Source organism: Dermacentor albipictus, chromosome 1 (genome assembly GCF_038994185.2).
Source record: "Dermacentor albipictus isolate Rhodes 1998 colony chromosome 1, USDA_Dalb.pri_finalv2, whole genome shotgun sequence".
Classification (NCBI taxonomy): domain Eukaryota; kingdom Metazoa; phylum Arthropoda; class Arachnida; order Ixodida; family Ixodidae; genus Dermacentor; species Dermacentor albipictus.
In genome coordinates this window covers 34,598,516-34,616,019 of record NC_091821.1, presented here as the reverse complement: position 1 = coordinate 34,616,019, position 17,504 = coordinate 34,598,516, and the positions used below count along the sequence as shown (strand labels likewise).

The 17,504-nt window shown below is 44.4% G+C and overlaps 1 protein-coding gene across 4 annotated transcripts in view; it reads left to right on the top strand.

The window, feature by feature from the left end:
• The window catches only part of LOC135901045 (uncharacterized), a 48,666-nt gene that overhangs the window by 17,809 nt on the left and 13,353 nt on the right, over positions 1-17,504 (top strand). The window contains exons 1-4 of one of the 4 annotated variants that reach the window (XR_010564007.1): positions 3,960-4,188; positions 4,775-4,962; positions 8,534-8,624; positions 8,731-8,815. The exons of 1 other annotated variant lie outside the window; for it this stretch is intronic. The gene's annotated coding sequence lies outside the window, so the exon portion shown is untranslated. Of the gene's footprint in view, positions 1-3,959; positions 4,189-4,774; positions 4,963-7,780; positions 7,832-8,533; positions 8,625-8,730; positions 8,816-17,504 lie in introns of those variants that run through there. 2 more of the 4 variants (XR_010564005.2, XR_010564006.2) reach the window with 2 other exon arrangements.

Genomic DNA, 17,504 nt, shown 5'->3' with positions numbered 1-17,504 from the left:
TCACTTCCACAGGACTGGAAAATGGCCAACGCTGTACTTATTCAATAAAGAGGCTCTCGGAATTGCCTTGCAAACTAGAGACCGACATCCCTCAGAAGTGCCCGTTGCAAAACTTTGCAAAGTATAGTACATTACAGTATATTTCATCACCTTCAACTTATTTGGGGATTACCAATAACACGGTTTTAAGGCAGGCTATTCTTGCACCACACAAGTAATCGGATTTTATTATGGTCTGTTCAAATCGTTCGACCTTGGTCGTGAAACTCACTGTGTTTTACTAGATTTTAAAAAAGCATTCAACAATAGTTTGCATGTTCTGTTATTGCGTAAATTGTCTTTCCTCGGATTACCTAGAATCATTCCTCGACAGCTGCAGTCACTACCTCTGTGGCCTATATCAACTGGTTGTGATCAACAGAATGGAATCGGCGACAACTTCTGTGTTTTCTGAGGTCCCTCAGAAGTCAGTGCTGGGGCCACTGTTATTCCTCATTTTTAATAATGAGACATTGGCATAACATCAAAAATCAGGCTTTACGCAGATGACTTCGCCACATATAGAGCGATCAATGTGATTCTAATAAATTGGCGTTACAAGCCGACCATGACAAAATATGCAGTTGGTGAAACACGTTGTCTATGTATTTAAACATCGCTAAGTGCGCACACATACGCTTTTCTCGGAAACGCAAGTCACTTCCCGCACATTACTATTTGAATAACCAGCGCATTCTGCAAACAACGCAAGCAAGATATTTAGGTGTCACCTTTTCATCAAACCTGACTTGGAATCGCGACACAAAGTAAGTAACTTTAAATCTGCATGCACTCTCAAGTGTATTCGCTAAGTTTAGACGTGTCCCTCAAGAAGTAAAAGAACGATTATATTTATCAAACATTTGGCCCATTCTCGAGCATGCTTGCACTGTATGGGACCCACAAACGCAGAATCTCGCCGAACGCTTGGAAATGCTTCAGAATCGAGGTTCTCGCTTAATATCTGATAATTTTATGTTTCCTAACAGTATTACAGAAATAAAGAACTTGCTCGGTTAACCTAATCTGTCATCGTGGCGGAAGCTTGCCCGCATTACCTTCTTACGCGACGTCTACCTTAATCGCTCAGCCATAAGCAGGGACATTTATTTGGAATCGCCAGCTTACGTGTCTACTCGCCATGACCACCCATTTAAGATGAAAGAAATAGCCCGACGTACATTTCTTTTTATGAATTCCACTTCCCATTTTCTATCAATAGGATTGTTTCCCGATAAACAGCGCCAACAATATTGCGCCGATGCAGAGTTCGCTACTTTGAATGTTCAAAATTCAACCCCCAACCCCATTTCTCAAGAAAATAATGAAAAACATTTATTTTCGAGGAACCTAAAGGGCCCTTGAATTTCTTTCTCCTAGTTCGATGGTTTTGAACGATTTAACGGAGGTGTAGGAACCGTGCATACTGCAAATTGACTGAGGCCTCCAAAGAGTGCTAATCGCATTAAAAGACTTCACGTTTGATATTACGAATTGTTATTTACCGGCAGCCTTTCTCTTGCCGCTATGACAGTGGAAATGGCGCTAGTAATTGGTCTGTCACGGCCATCAAACGTCTGCCAAAGTAAAAAAAAACAAAACATATGTTGCTTAAACCAGGTACACAGAGTAAAACCCAACTTGGAGTTTTATCGAGAAAGAACGAGCCCAACAGCGCGCAAACGATGCATCTCCATCTTCTGAAAGGCATTCCTTATGCTACGAAGAACATCGCAAAGTTCTTCATATTTCAATGGTATTTATAGCGATTTGTCACGTGTGCGCAGGTTTTTAGGCAGCACGCAAACTTTCGTAAAGAGCGATACCAAATTCCGCTCTTCGGCCTACTTTACGGCCGCTATAGATGCAGTGTGGAAGCACAATATATATTTTTCCGCCTGAAATTCATGACCTTCACACTAAACTTGTTCTTCATATTGTAACCTTAGTTCAAAAAGTCTTTAAGCAGACATATAAGAAAAGTAAGCATACTTTTATGGCAGGGAAGCTTCTGCGTGGGTGCGTGCGTATACGTGCTTGCTTGCGCCCATCTGGATGCGTGTCAATACGGGTGCGTGCTTCAGCCTGTGCGTATTTTTTTAATATTCACAAAGTTACGTGTGCATAAGTGAGCCGGTCAGAACTACGAAGCGGTCAGTGCTTGCGACATTCAGTTGCTCACAAAATAACCACAACAGCATGACATCGCTGCAAAACATGCGCCCGTTAGCAACCTTGTCAAATGGTCTGGTGCCAAAAAGGTGACTAAACCCACACCATCGTTTATTTCGATTGCGTATCCGGTTTAGCTAAATCGCACCGAGTTCTAAGTCTGCGCGTGGTATACAACTACGTCAGGCCTAACCATGCAGAACGTGTGTTAAGTGCCTTTTCCTTTCTCCTGCAAACGTTTACGCTTTGGCGGTAACATCAGCTATAAGGCGTGTTTACCGCTAACAGTTCTCTGAAATGGCCAGTCACGTCCGCTTATTGTTAGAAACCCAGATGTTTTATTTGTACAGAGAGCATTCGTAATGTAAGACTGCGTACTTGATCGTGACGCCTGCGCGTGCGGTAACTAACTTGATGCGGGAACGCTTTTGCTTAACTTGCTTCTTACGTGCGTGTATGCTGTACGTCCACTGATTAGACTACTCGGAGGCGCTGCAGGTTAGTCAGGAAGCCCTGTTATTGCGTGAAATTATATGGCATTGCGCGCACCGCTACATAAATATATAGGTATGCGCGCAGGGGCTAGAGAGTGCTATGGCAAAAGCGCCACGATTTTTATTGCATCAAACTTGCAGCCAACTATACACGAGCGTTGTGGTGTCAAATCTTCTATTATGTAGACAGATCGCCTAAACTAGTTGAAGCTGATATGACGAAGTAAACTTGTGAGTATATACGCTCAGATTTCGTAAAGTGCGCTAAGTAAGCTTGTAGCGGCGCGAATATCGCCTCCAGAGCAGGTGAAGTAAAATATAGGTCACGAACAAGGAGCGCGAGAATTGAACACGCTGGCGCGGTCAACCTTAGCGGCCGCGGTAGCTGACGCTCCAGAGATTCCGCGGCACCATGGCAAGCCAGCCTAAATAAACCGTGGCCGCGGCGGTCACCTCTTCGCGCCGCCTCCCACAAATTGGTGACCTGGACGACCGAGCCCAGCCATGGCAGCGCCAGCGCACTGATTCTACCAAGGCGTGAGTGACGTGGCCTCACGTGGTCCGGCAGCCGTCCCGCGGTTGTGGAGTGTCAGCGAATTCTACATTGACATGCTGAACATCTGGTACATCCAGCTGGATAGCCAATTCCGTCTCAACAAGGTTCCAGGCTCCGGATGCATTCCAGGATCCGGCTGCGACTTCTACGAGGACTTGCAGGCAGCCGTTCTTGCTCATTACACCACCTCGAGCGCTCAGTCACAACAGTTTTCGCTATTTGAACCATCGAATCATTAGGCGCTTTGTCGTTCCACATTATCCCGGCCACAGTGGCCGCATTTTCGATGGGGGGAAATGCGAAAACACCCGTGTACTTAGATTTAGGTGCACGTTAATGAACCCCAGATGGTCGAAATTTTCGGAGTCCTCCACTACGGCGTGCCTCATAATCAGAAAGTGGTTTTGGCACGTAAAACCGCATAATTTTTTTGTCGTTCCACATCGCCTGCGTCCACCTATGTCGATCGTTGGCAGGCGCTGCAGTGGGGCTAGTTTAGGTATGGGCAATAAAGCGTCGCCATAACACTGGTAGCTGAAGGAAAATTCAATAACTTTCGCATATGTGACACTATCTTTTCAATTTACATATCAATAAACTGAAGTTATGCAATTATGTGCAGAAATAAAATGTGCTTCCGGCTATTTTCTTTTTTGGCGTCTTATATCTTTATTTGGCCGCTTCATTTGTTGCGCCAACGGGCGGCGCTCCGCTCTTATGGCTTCAGCGGCTCCTGCCGCTTTCTATGCACGTGCACGTATTTTCGTGCGCTCTGGAGTTTAAAGCTTTCTTTCTGTGCCTAGAAATGTTCCGGCAATCTAGGGAAAACTGAGGAAGGGTAACAACGCTTAGCTGCGCGGCTGTGTGAAGTGGCAATCCAGGGAGCAACAAAAGGGCGAAATTTTTCCGCTTTCCAGCGGATGAGAGGTAAGCAGACTTGTTCAGCAGTCGTTATGAGGAAACAAGTGCATAACAGCTCTAGTTAGGACGAAACGAAAGATCTTCAGTGCTTGTTTTCTAGTGAATATCTTTTTCGGTTTGGCGTGGCGCATTTTTCTGCGGTGTTCTAAGAAACCGAAGAGCTATTTGGCCGGTTGATGCTGCTCTACGCGCAGACAGAAATTTCGCTTGGGCATATGTTAGCGGTTACTCTTCATTTCTTCCGCGTGTAGCAAACTTGCAATTTATATCTGCCGAAGGTATTTAAATGCTTGCTGCACAAACTGGCTATGCTGGAGAGCATTCCGGTGACCAGTTTTTTATTACATTACCATCTTCCAATGGTCATGAGCACGGCAGAATTTAAAAAAAAGATCAATTACGTTGCAGTCGCCGTTTGCGTTTTGAATTACGAAAACATTGAGTTACTTATGTGACCACATAAGTTCGCCTCACTTTTTAACCTGTGCCAAGAAGGACAGAATATTTTAGTCGCTTCTTCGTACTCTAAACTTAGGTTTCGCTTTTAAATGTTCTTCTGTGATGACCACGCTGTATTTTGCCCATTTTTCAGATGTGACATATGGCGAAATGACCCTAAAGGAGGAGTCCTAGGGGCTGGGGGCTGGGGCTGAGATGGGAGCAGATGTATAACGGCTACGGCCTCTGCTCGGACCACTTCACGGAAAAGGACTACGCCGACCCTGTCGTGGTTGGCTGCGCCGACTATTGGAGCGAAAGAGTGGTACCTTATCGATGAAGGTAAAGAAAACAAGTTATTAGTGGTTGCCACTCAGTGCTTCAGTAGTTCATTACTTTCTTGCAAAAACCACTTGACATCGGTCGGCGCAAATGTCATGAGCACGGCAAGCGCTGCGTTTTCCTCGTCGTTTGTTATGGCGCCGGGTGCCCTGTGACGTTTCGCAGCGAAGTTTGCTCCGCGTGCGCCAAGAAAGCGCGTGCTTGTCAGTTTCTCGTTATCGTTTACTTGCCTGAGGTGTGCGATATTACCGATTATAGGCTAAAATAAAAAGCCGAACAGCTTTTGCTGACAACAAGCGAATTCACGTTAGTAAAATGTCACGCAGAAGAGTGGACACTCGAGCCGTTTCACGGCCGAGCCATAAAGAAAGAAATATGGCCGAGCTAAGGAGCTTCGCCGATTCCGCCAGGTGGCAGAGCACATCAAGAAAAATGTGGCTGTGGCTGCGGCTGCGGCAAGCAGCTTGACAGGCGGCCCGACCCAACACGTGCGAAGCATAGTCAGGCCCCGTCGCGGTGCTCTTTGTGTAAAATGCGCCCAAGGATCGTTGTTGGGTTCTTCTGCCAGCATCTGGCATTACTGCTTCGTCGCCGTTTCATGTTAAGGCCACAGGAAGCTCTTTTACACGTTGTTAAAGACTTATTCTCTTCGCATTTTGTTATGTCACTGTTAGCCGCATTAGCAAGTGACGGCGGCCTTGAAGCCATAAACAGCTGCTGCCCATTTGCTACGCTGAGTTTACTTTCGCATTCTTTTTTTTTTATGCGCAGCAATGAGCGGTGATGCTAGCGATAACAGCGACGTCGCAGCGCCCGAGCTGCGAGGCACGTTCGATACAATGACGAAGTTAGAAAATAAAATGGTTCCTTAAGAAATGCGGCCTGTGAACACGTGCCATTCGGGGAAGAGAGCTTTATGTTACGCGCGGCGGCTTCTGAAAAAGTATGGTGCTCCACTTTTGCAAAGGAAAGGTAGCTATTTCTAATTGGATTGGTTTGGAGCAAACTTTATTTGTGCCTGCAGTTGGGCGCTCGCGCGCCCCGACAGGGGCCTGCGTCATCTACGAAGTCGCCGTTACTCGGCGTGGGCTATTTCTACAGCGGTACACGTGCAATATTTGCAGTATGCCAATAATGCCTGCTCTCTAAACCTCTGTAGCAGGCTATGTGCGCTCGAGCGTTGTTAACTATTTTGCATTGGGCTGATGATACGTGTTTACATGTTTTAACTTAGTATGGAGTCCTTACCGTAGAAAGTTTCTTGTTTCTTAGCATTTATAACACCGCTTTCTTGACCTTATATCAGAAAAATATGCATTCCATGAAGGAACGCAGTATTCCCATTCTAAAGCTTTGAAGGCTTCCGTATTGCTTATACGAAGGAACGTAGCGTCTACATTCAATTGTTTAGAAGCCTCCTGTATTGCTTACCTTCTGCCTAAAACAAGGAAGGGGCTGACAGATGGAATAGCACACTGTGGTATAAAGTTTGTAAACAGGGATAAGGTGCCTCAGACAGGCTGGCAAACGTTTCAATAGCAGGACCTATCTTCGTCAAAGGTAACCTTGACGAAGATAGGTCCTCCTATCGAAACGTTGGCCAGCCTGTCTGAGGCACCTTATCCCTGTTTACAAACTTTATACCTTCTGCCTGTCATTCTACGTATTGCAGGCATCTCCACTATTTCCTCAAAATACATTCTACAGCCAAAGGACATCATGCATATTCCAGGGCAAATTTCCAATATCAGAAGACGATTGCAAGGCTTCGAAGACAGCAGGGGAGGACGCCCAACACAAACTGCCTAATTGCAGCTGTTTAATGACGGGCGTACTCGTTTACGCATTCGAGATGAGGATGTTGGTGCGCGCCCAATTATTTTTGTAGCCAATTTATTTTGGCACTCAACCATTCACCTAATTTTGATACCTTTATTAAGTACAAGAAAAGTGTCATATTTTTTGCTTGTAAAAGAATCACATCTTGAGCAAATTAATTGCTGGCGTGTCTGTGTAGTATTTTTTTTATTATCTGGATAGTTGCAACACATCTTGTATGTGCTTTGCTGATGTAAAATTATGCCATCACGCCATTAATTTCCGACTATTCTTCATTATACCGGTGCCACACGAGCACTTTCGATCGCGATCAAGCTCGATCCAGATCTAAGTTCTCGACTGCGATTGGCTCCCTCGCCCAGCTTGCGCAAAAAAACCAATCGTGACCGAGAAGATCAAATCGGATCGGGCTTGATCGCGATTAAAAGTGCGCCCTGGGACACCCGTATTACTTGCATTTCACGGTTTCTTCCAGTTTTCATGTATGTGCCTCTTAGTTTTCTGCAATAAATTGTTCTCTGCTATTTTCGTATTCTTGGCTCTGCAGCAAGTTTATTTATATTTAAGGTACATGGCACATTTATTTACGATACTCCTTTTGGCGTGAGTTACTAGACGTACAATACCACAAGCGATAAAGTTCTACTTCCACAACAGTTGGCATGATTGTTGCGCTAAGTTACAGCTTGAAACAGCAAATATAAATTTAAATCAAACCAACATAAACTGAAACACCTTTGCGCGCTCGTCGTCGCAACATATAAAAGCGGCACAAGCGCCGGCATGAAACCACTCGATTAAAGCAATGGTAGGGGTCACGAAAAAAAAAAAAAAGAAACGAAACTGAAATCATCGCCTCCGAGATACGACGGCGTGCGGGGACCATCTTGGAGGCTGATGCGTTTCGCCGATTCCGCTAGGTGCGCTGAGAGCCAAAGTCGGCCGCAGGCGCCTACGAGACTGTGCACTCTTTACGTTTACTGTTTTACTTGATGGTCGCGCTTCGCTTGGCGCTACAGCATACGACACGGTGAGGCCAGTTCTTGCCACGCACTGCAGTCTTCTCTCTGAGCTTGGTTTGCCACTTTATAGCAGAAATTCTTCCGGAGCAACAATTCCAATGATCAGTTGCCCAGCAGCTTTAAACTATTGGAAATTAGTTTTGCTCTTATGGGTATATTGCAGAAAAATAAAGCCAAAGTAAACGAAACGCTCAATTACCTATTCCTTAACAAGATGAATCAAAACTTTCATCGATCAAGAAAACTAGCTCTAGAAGCTGATCCCTAGTATTCTCAGCCAGCTAGTGAGAAACCAGCAATGCTGATGTTACATAAATGTAAAGCAGCACTCCAACTCGGAACATTGCTTATTAAATTTTTGGGCGTACATCTACTTGAAATCCTGCAACCAAGTATAATGACAAGTAGCCTGCGTGAATTAAAAGTACTCTTTTAAGAAAACAGTTCCGTTTTTTTGTCACGCGCACTAGAAATTTGATAATGAACGGGCTTTTCATTTTGTGTTTTCATGTCGTGAAGTGATGTCATATGGCATACATGTGTTGCCAATGGAATTTTCTTTTCAGTGGAACATGACACTCAAACATAGACAGGGCGCTGCGCTTGTACCGTGTGCCCGTGTGTAGTGTTCCTTGACACAACGTACAACGTCGACGAAAATTTCCCAACTAGCCTGACGAGATGTTCTGATGGTGTATCTGTCTTTACAGGTTCTACACTGGAGCAGCGAGGCCAAATGCGAAAAATATACTCACCAGAGACCGCAGGTGTCATCAACAGACTGAGAGATGATACACAAAGGTATTGCAAATCAGCTAAGTTAGAGACCTGCCGAAAGATTACCACGAGGGAAGCACTAGAGGGGTTGATGTATCGTGCGAGCCCAGAGTTCTACCAACTCTTGCAGTGCCAGGTGACGATCCATTCTCGCAAGAGGAAGAGAAGGACATGGATATATTTTTTCCGGAGCACGTTGGTGTGGGCAGTGTACCGTAAGAAATATTTTGTTCTAATAAGTGTCGCATAGACATGCTGCTGTAATTCACTATACGTGGCTTATGCTGCATATAAATGAAATCAATTGGGTTCTCACAAAAGAGCGCGAGTGAAAACCCGCTGCAAAAAGAAAGCTTCAAAAGCTTTAAAAATGAAGAAAAATTTTCTTACTGATATCTTATTCTTTTTGTAATTCCGAAAGTTCTTAGGGCGGCCTCCTGATTAGCCTATCTTTAGAAAATATTTCGGCATATTTCAATATTTGCATAAACATTGTGCAACGTATTCGTTCTGCAGACAGTCCGTACTCCCACACTTGCACCCTCTCTTCAAAGATTATTACACAGCTACCATACATGGATCATGGGATGCTAGAATCTTCTTGAGCTTACTTCAGTAAAGTTGTGCAAGTACTAATGTTGCTGAGCAAACTTGACTTCAGTGGTTTCATTATTAATACATAAGTGTGAGGAGAAGGAGTTTCGGTTTGATAAACTTTATTAAAGGGGGGAGGGGGGTCTCCTTTCGGCAAAGTCACGAATAATCTTAATGTGCAAAGAAAGCATGCTTTGCCAGAAACGAGTGTTCTAGAAAAGTTGAAATGCTTTGGCCTCCTTATTGTGTCCACACCGAAATTCTCATGGCGGATGACCTCCAGCCAGTGACGATAGTCGTAACATAGCTCTGACATCTGTCCTATGCTTCAAACAAGCCGAACGAAACTGAGCCTATAGGCTCTGTAAAAGAAATAGCATAATGTAGATTCGGCATGTTAGAGGACGGTCTTGAAAACCATTCAAAAAAGAATTGTTCTGAGCAAGTAGTGCTGATGCATTGAATCCAGGCGACTTGCGTTGCTTTTAGAAAATATTTCTCCACGCCTCGAAGCTACGCATTCAATAATACTGTTGTGAATTACTCTGCTCTTGCCCAACCTCTACTGACAATCAACAGCCGATTGACGCATGCTTCCCCTGCATTTACTGTTTCTCGACAAAAAAGAAACAAAAAACTTTGCGCTATTTGTTGTTATTGTCTTGATGACGATAAAAGATAAAAGACGAGAGATGACGATAAAACAAATGAAGTGCATTGCATATCTTAAGAAACATCTGCAATATGCTCGCGAGGAATTTCCTAATGATACCTTGTTCGCAATGTTATAGATCTGAATGAAGCTCTAGTGGTCTTACATGTCGTACTGCCATACAAAACTACATATGAAAAAAAGACTACAGGCATTTTCATTATAATCTGCTGAATATTTATCGGCACATTTGCACAAGGGGAACTATGCAGGAAATTGATTAGGTATAGCATGTTGTTTGGACTGGCAAGTGTACCTTTTGTACGGAATAAAAAAAGGAAGGTTTTGTTACTGGTATGCGAAAAATGTGGACCTGCTGCTCTTGATAATCCTTTTATTATTCACAAATAAGTGTTATGACAAAAATTACTTCTGTATAGTTGTGTTGTGCACATCAAACAAACATGGCCTCTGTAGCAATTTTCTGTACACATATGAGAAATCGTAGAAATCTGTCATATGTGTGTATGATCGTAGTACAGGATGTGCGCATTTGTGCTGAATAATGAATGAGATACTCAGATCTACATTATTGTGTTGTGTATGAATGCTATAGGTGGGCAATTTTAAAGTGTCTAATCGGTAAATATACAGGTGCCAAATTCATTTCGGTTTTCAATCGTAAATAATTTTGCCGCTGGTCGGCTTCCTTTGCTAGTGATATGTGCAACGTAATGATTTGGTGCGCCTCCACTCTTACGCTCAATTCTAGTGTATGAATGTTTTCTTAATATAGGCGCTAGTTGCATTTTAGAAATGTATAATTAATATTGTACTGGTAATTTCATTTACCCAGCCTGCCACTTTCACTATGTAGTCTAAAATTAAAAAAAAAAAACGGAACGTATCAGGCGTCCTAATATACAGTCGGCAGTGAATTCTGTTTAAAGTAAACATTTATGTTGCTCCAGGTGCGGAGTCCAAGTGATGCCGTGTCGGGCTTATTTCCGGACTCATAGAATATCTGAACTATTAGAAAATCTAAGCTGGATGGTTTTTGACTCACTCATTGCAACTTGGCAATTCGAGAGATTTGCGCAAGGGCATCAAGGGCCGTATTCAGAAAAAAAGTTATTCCCTTAGAAGTGTTCGTATAAGAGCACGTGTTGGCCGATCGTGTTGCTGGATGCATTTATTTGTATTTATTTATTCATGATTTCCTCTTCTTCTTCTTCCTATTATTATTATTATTATTATTATTATTATTATTATTATTATTATTATTATTATTATTATTATTATTATTATTATTATTATTATTATTCGCGATTGAAGCTGACCATTCGGAAGCAGCACTTATGAATGACAAGCCTTGTGAATTCACTCCCTCCCCTCCCCCATTGGCTTGAAAGCGAATGCGGAGCGCAGCGGGGATTGAAAGGTGAGCACGAGGCGGAAAGCGGAGGAGGAGAGTATGGCGAAAAGGGGGAGGAGGAAAGGAGAGTGCAGCACGAGACTGCGAGATGGCGCCATAGCAGTTGTAGTCTGATTCTATGCGCGACGCAAATTGTGTAGTACTTTGTGGGAGCCACACGCGCTCCAGGGATTACACTGGAACCTTCGACGAGTCATGTATAAAAGACGACGCGCTTGAGCCGCAGCTAAGATTTTCGACGATCGCTGACTCTGCTCGCCGCTGTCGTTGTGTTTAAGTGTTACTTGTTGTGCAACGCTTCGTTATCTGTTTGCAACCTACCGCACGAGAGAGATTGTCCACGCCAGCGAATATATCGCGAAATGAAAACCCGTATAGCTGCGCCCAAATTTCGTATTGTGGAATATCGTAATCATCGGTGAATTTTTTTCAGCTCACTCGGCCTTTTCTCTTTGTTTGTTTATTTCTGCAAAGTGTGTGTCTATAACTGTGGTTACCATATATGCCGAACGGTAAGCTATCATTCAAGCCTTCCTGACCACCTGAGCAACTGCAGTAGCAGGCTTTTTTTCAACACGGCGTCGATGTTCAACATGGTGATCCTCGAGTATCTTTCAATGACTTCGCTCACCGCTTTCTCTCCAATGCCATACTTTACGCGCTCGTGCTACAAACAATACAAACACTGAACGATTTTACCGAAGTATCACTTACACATTGGTCGACATGCTGTCAATGTACATTTCCTGTGATAACTAGGATACGAACGTGGTGTTGTCTTTCGTGATATCATAGCTCCCGATTCACATGTTTTATTTCTCCGCAAGAAAAGTGGAAAAAATACTTTTCAAGAAAAGCGTCAGGAAAGGAGGCACAAGCTCTCCAATGCTACTTACTACAAGCTTAAAAAAAATATTGAAGCTATCAGACTGGGAAGGATAAGAGGGATGTTCAACAGATATGTCAAGAGCATTCAGCCTGTAGATTACATTGTCGGGTTCAGCAACGCTGGAGACACATTGCAATGAATTATTGAGGACTTTAACCGAGAAAGTGTAGGAGTAGGGGTGAAGAGTAGTAGGCTGCTGACAAACAGAATTCATTGAACCATCTTTAGCAGCACAAAAGCAACATGGACAAAGAAAGAAAAATACGACAACACACCGCCATGCTGAGGCTCAACGTTCCGCACAAAGGGAGCGGTTGCTAGGTACACCACCGGGTAGGTATATATTAGAGTCAATTGAAGAATCGGTGGCTGTGCCGCGCGATAGGGCGCCCCTACATGAGTTGAACGTGAACCTTAGGGCAAATATCATGGTTAGTCCATTTCCGCGGAATGTGCACCCCGTGCACAATGTAGGGAGGCGGGTCGCGAGAGCTAGGGCTTTGTTGCGAGAGGCAAAGGATCAGAAGGTGGAGTCTGCGTTTGTTGACGCCGCATGGATTAATGGTAAAAATGCTTATTCGGTGGTGGTAGTAGATGGCAAAGGGAGCGTTAGAAATGCTGCTTCCATTTATACCAAAGATCCGGGGGTTGCTATACAGGTGGCTGTTGCTCTAGCACTAATTGATTCTAGAAGAGTTTTGGTGTTTAGCGACTCGCGATCTGCGATTACAGCCTTCTCGAGAGGACTTGTTGCGGAACCGGCTAACAGACTGCTGCAGGGTAGGGATATCACTTCGCATACCGTTACTTGGTTCCCGGCGCACATGGGGACAGTGGAGGGAGCGCCGCGTAACCTCAACGAGGTGGCGCACAGGGAGGCACGAGGATTAGTGTGCCGTGTACTCCCTGAAGGGGCTGGATCTCCCGCTCCTGAGTACAGGGACCAACTGTTAACCTACAACGAAATCACCAAGCACTATTACTTAGGGCGCAGGGCATTCCCGTTGCCACATCCTAAATTAAATAGGCCGCAGGCGGTTACATTAAGGCTTCTGCAGACACGGACGTACCCTAACCCTGTCATCATGAATAAAATTAATCCGGACTGCGGGGTTTCAGTCTATTGTAGTAAATGGGGGGGTTTGCTCGATTTACAACACATGCTGTGGCGCTGCTTGGCGTTGGCCGGTGATGGTTCTCGAGGTGAACAGTGGTGGCAGCGAATGCTGCACAGTGAAGTGCTGGCGGACCAACTCAGGGCTGTCCAGAGGGCCCGTGTGATAGCAGAGGGGCTCGGCCTCTCTGTACCGACGTGGGAGTGGCCCGCATCAGTCCCAGACTGATCCCTCAGGACCTAAATAAAGTTCTTCATACCATACCATACCGCCATGTTGTCGTGTTTTTCTTTCTTTGTCCGTATTCCCTTTGCGCTTTTACAAAACGTACTATGAATCCTAACCAATTCGTCCATGTTGCTATTTTGCTCCTACAAAACTTATGTTGAATAGCCTTCCAAGCCAACAAATATTCATGATCGGCAATCAGCCTCTGGAATCAGAGTACCCATTATAATGGTCAATTACTCACAGGGGACCCTGATGACGAGAAGGAAACTACAGTACAATACAGCAGGCATTACGAAATCATTACCTGTAGCTCGCCGCTGTCGTTGAAAATAATTGTGCACAATGATTGCATTCTACCGGTACTAACGTATAGGAGAAAGACTCGAAAGTTAACAAAGACTCTTGAGAACATGTTAAGGGGCATCCAACGAACGATGGAATGAGATATGTTAAGCGTAAAGTTGAGACAGGAGGAGAGCGGTATGCATCAGAGTGCACACGGGGGTTGCCAATATTCTACTTGACATTAGGAGGAAAAAGTGGAGCAACGCAGGTCACGTACTTCGTAGGGAATATAATCGGCGGTCTATAAGAGTTACAGAGCAGCTGCTAAGGGAAAGGAAGCGCTTTCGAAGATGGCAGAAAATTGGGTGGGGTGATGAAGTTAAGAAGCTTGCCGACACAACTTGGAATCAGCTAGCGCAGGTCCAGAGTAATTGAAGAACCATGGAAAAGGCCTTCATCCTGCAGGGGACAAAGAATGGCTGATAATGTTTTACAACATGCAAAATTCATCCTGAGTTTTAACGCACTGTCACTTTTCAACCGCAGTACGCTTCGTACTGCGATTCCGCATTCACATCATGTTTACAGAACGGCATCTGCCGCCGATTGGATACCCCAACGTGAATCTTGGCATCGTATTACATGCTCAATCACGGCTTCGAACAAAGTGCGTTAATATAATATGATCGAGGGGCTGATCCTATTTAATCCGGAACCAGCTTTAATGTTAAATAGTTGTGTTTTGCGTGAGACGCGGCGCAGTATTCTGGCGTGCCCTTGAACGTGGGCTCTAACGAAGCTGGTAAATTTAAGGAAGTGTTGGCGCTCTTCGTTATGCTGATGCTCACTGATTAACCATGTCTTCCATGAGGTGCCGCTTATGCTATGACAAATACTGTAATTAGGGGCTCCAAGCCCTGACGTCACCAAGCTATGATTTATTACTGGTGAAAAAGATGCAGTAGCCGCTCCACTATGCATTTTGGTTCTGTCATAATGTGGTCACCTGAAATTTAAAAACGAACTCTTGACATTGTGCAAATCATCACAGTGTTTCATCAGCTGAGGGGACGCCGAGGAGAAGCGATGAATGCTTATACGATGTCAAAGTGGGAGATGCAGCGAAACTTGCATGTACCAACGTTACGTCGCGAATTTTCTGTCATAAATTTGACAGGGGCGGTAGCCACTGATTCTTCTTTGATTCGTCTTCCATGGCCTCTTTCATAGCTTTCCATGTCTTCTAGAGAGATCCTATGCGAAGGGAGTGCGCGTTTCGTTGTTGGTGGACGCTCAACAGCATCGCCAACCAGTGCAATATACAGGGTTCCGGATGCCGAGGATGCTGATATTGAGCCTATGCATGACATTAGAACCGCACCTGCAACCGTGTGCAGCACAATCACATAATATCCCGATGTGAACATTGTCTACCATCGCCGGTACCGTGAGCATTAGCGCTCGCCGCAGGATCAGCATCGAACGACAATCCCTGCTGTGTGCTGCTTGACGTGCCTTGAGGCCATATGAACTATTTATTATGCAGTTTTCTTTTGTTTCTTTCCCCTAATTACTCTAGAAAGAAAGACATTTAAGCACTTTATAATATGATCGTGGCGGTGATGTTGCTACTGGTGGAGTTAGCCTGGCAGATCTGGCCGGCAATTCCAAATTCTAAGCGTGTATTTCTATACGCCAAATATATTACCATGTGCCCATCGATCCTGTCTCTCGCGGAAGTGTGAGAAGGATGCGTTACACTTCCACTGCCCTTGTCATGACGGCGGCATGGTGAATGGGATAGTGCGATTGCTGTTGTCGGCGCTGTAGTAGACGCCCGAAAAGGAAGTAGTCGACAAGGTGTCCGTAGTAATTTGCCCTGAGAATGTAGCCTCAACTACAGATGCATGATGTGCGGTTATGCTATCAATTGAACGCACTTATTTCTTTCCTTGTTGTTTAATTCTCCTTTGCTTTCTAACTCTCAAACGACGCCGTAAGTTCAGTGCGCTTCCACTTCTGTAGCGCCCTTATCTTAGCGTAGGAATTTCTTGGCTAAGAAATTGCATATGAATGGTGCAACTTAGTGAACTCCGCCCCAGTTCCACAACGACTTTTTGGAGGACTGCATGCGGGGTTGGGGTAAAAAAAAAGTTAATCGTAGCTATCGTGTAGTTTTCTTATGCGAACGAGTTTTCTGGGGAGATTGAAGGGGAAAAAAATAAAGAACTTCCCTCGACATACAGGTTTGCATTTCGCGTTCGCTCAGGTCATCTAAAAAATGTTTTGTACAAAGAAAGCAAATGAGACTTTCAAGGCAGTTTTCTTCAAAAGTTCAATGGCCACTCTCCAGAAACACACGCAACCGCACCGCTTAGAGCTAAACCGCTATGTATGGTGGCTTAAGATAGAAAAGAGACCAACATTGTATGGCGTATGATAAAGAGCGAAGAAATATTTATTCTAGCAGCCCGCTCATTTCGGGAACCTGACGAAATGAGCCAGCCAGAAGAGACAAGGCTAAGGCGTTAGCTATAGTCACATGTTTGTACCGTTGGTATTGTCATGTCCTCGTCATAATATTTCTGTGTTCAACCACGAAGAATGCGGAACTTTCTTTTTCTTTTAACTATCAAAGCGAACATGAACATGATAGTAGGTTATAGTAACTGGTAAATGAATAGTGGAGGTCGCCTGCAATAGCTCACCCCTCTTTATTTTCGCCTTGTTATGGTTTTCGTAAAATAAAAGGCATGGACTTGAAACTGCCGTTCAAAACTCTAGCTGCACCTGGGGCTGCGCAAAATTCTGTAGCTGGACGAGTTCATTAAATCGAAAACCACAGCGTTATCTATCATTCTTTTTCTGTAGATCACTTCGACACTCAGTACCCGGTGTTCATCCTACTCGGAAGAGTATTCAGTATGGATGTTGTTAAAGTGGCGTTGGTTAGCATCCATAACACTGAGATTCATCCCTCCTAGTGGACCGCATATGAATACTTTAGATGCACCGATAACAATTATATTATTAATAAGGAATCCTGTTTTTTCGGTTTCAAAGAAAATATTTATTTAACTGTTGCGTCTTTTTTTCTTTTCGGTTGTTATACGCTCTCCTATCACATCAGTCTACAGCACATTTCTGTTTTCTCATATATATTTCCCCTGGCATGTGAGTTCAGGGGACCATTGATTCCTTACAAATTTACCCGGTAAAACAAACAGCAGATGGAGCTTTATTGTCCTTTTTTCAAAGTGTTCCAGGAATGACTGCCTATAATTATTCTGTGCATCCTTTCGCGGGCACTCGTGATGTTCGCTTTCTCCTCATTTTTCTCATCAGTCTCTCTGCCACTTATTTCTCGTGTAAGGTAGACGTGCAGACATTCGTGCTTATTTTGCTGTATTTGATCAACCTGCATTACTTTGTCTCCGTTGATGAATCAGTTAGAATATCACACAAGCAGAGTCGAAGCGTTCCTTCAAGGATTGACGCTGCATCCTGAACAACTTGCTCGACTAGCTTATTCATTGCCACGACAGAAATGGAACCACCTGAGTTTCACGTGCTCCAGGCTGCAATCTGCACTACGTCACTACAACACTGACCTCCACTCGACTCCCTCGTCGCGAGGCAACTTTCCTGCGTGAACTAAGCCTCCGACTTGCGTTTACGAAAGCCTGCACCGGCCTCACAATAA